The following is a 1,207-nucleotide window of genomic DNA, read 5'->3' on the forward strand; positions in this document are numbered from 1 at the left end:
CCTCTCCCCCTCCTCCTCCCCCCAGAACTAACAGGAACAGGTACTTTCAGTATGTGCTGTGCAGTCTTCCCGTCTAATACTTCTAGGAATTAACCAATCCTTCTTTTTACAGCAGATGGAGCAGATACACTGTAAAAAATAAAGGCTTTGTTGACTTTAAGTTATGCCAACTTTAAGTGCCAAGTTCTAAATGCTCATGCAAGTCAATAAATACAACTTTCAGTCAGTTTTCTCTTCAACGGAGTAAAGCTCTAAACAGGCAGATTTTCAAGTTCAAACAACCCAGAATGGTGGCTCCCACTTATTTTGATCAAGTTTGTACAAGTTTATGTCTCTTAAGGTGGGACAATTACTGTCCTAATTGTCTGAACGACCTTAGTTTGGGGAAATGGAGATCAGATTTGAGCTAATTCAGCGAGTCAAGACCAAAGTGGACTGCTGCTGGTTTGAACCAACTCTAATCCTCCACCAGTGTCACATGTTTTATACATTTTGCATCAACATTAATCACACAATATGAAGTCATTTACACAGCATTCTTTACTTGTTGGCAAGCACAAATAGCACCAGCAGCAGCTAGCTGTAGCACTTCTGGTGCGACCTCATAATGTTTCTGCTGCTATAACTGAAGGATGCTACACTGATGGCAGCGGGGAGGTTTTTGTAGTGGCGTTTGCATGAATTGCTGCAACATTTGGGAGATTAAAATTGTTTTACGAAGCAGCAAACCACTTTGGTTTTGGCCGCATTCAGACTAGCCGTCAGCTCGTCAATATTAAACTCTATTGACTCTTTCCCAGAGCACCATCAAGCCTGGCCTGAGGCGTCCTAATGCTGTCTGTGTGGGATTTCTGATACAACCCAGGTGGCTGTTGTCTTTGAGCCACCAGCATAAGTGGCAACGTATGAAACGGTGAGGGACAGAAACATGATTGTTCATGTTTTACACGTCTGCTATGCCTGTGATGCAAATGTCACCATCTCCACCTGTCTGCTAAGGTTCACCAACCCCCGAGCGCGCACAGGCGGACACAGGAAAGGATGAACAATTATGTTTCTTGCTTCCCTCCTGAAGTCCTCAGAAGAGAGAGAGACAAAAAGAGGTAGAGAAGCTCTTGTAACTTCGGGTCAATTTGAACCGAAGGCCACAGGAGGGTTAAGCGGCTCATGGTGCGATTTATCATGGGGCGTGTCCAACACACATTCA

Source organism: Kryptolebias marmoratus, linkage group LG2 (genome assembly GCF_001649575.2).
Source record: "Kryptolebias marmoratus isolate JLee-2015 linkage group LG2, ASM164957v2, whole genome shotgun sequence".
NCBI lineage: Eukaryota > Metazoa > Chordata > Actinopteri > Cyprinodontiformes > Rivulidae > Kryptolebias > Kryptolebias marmoratus.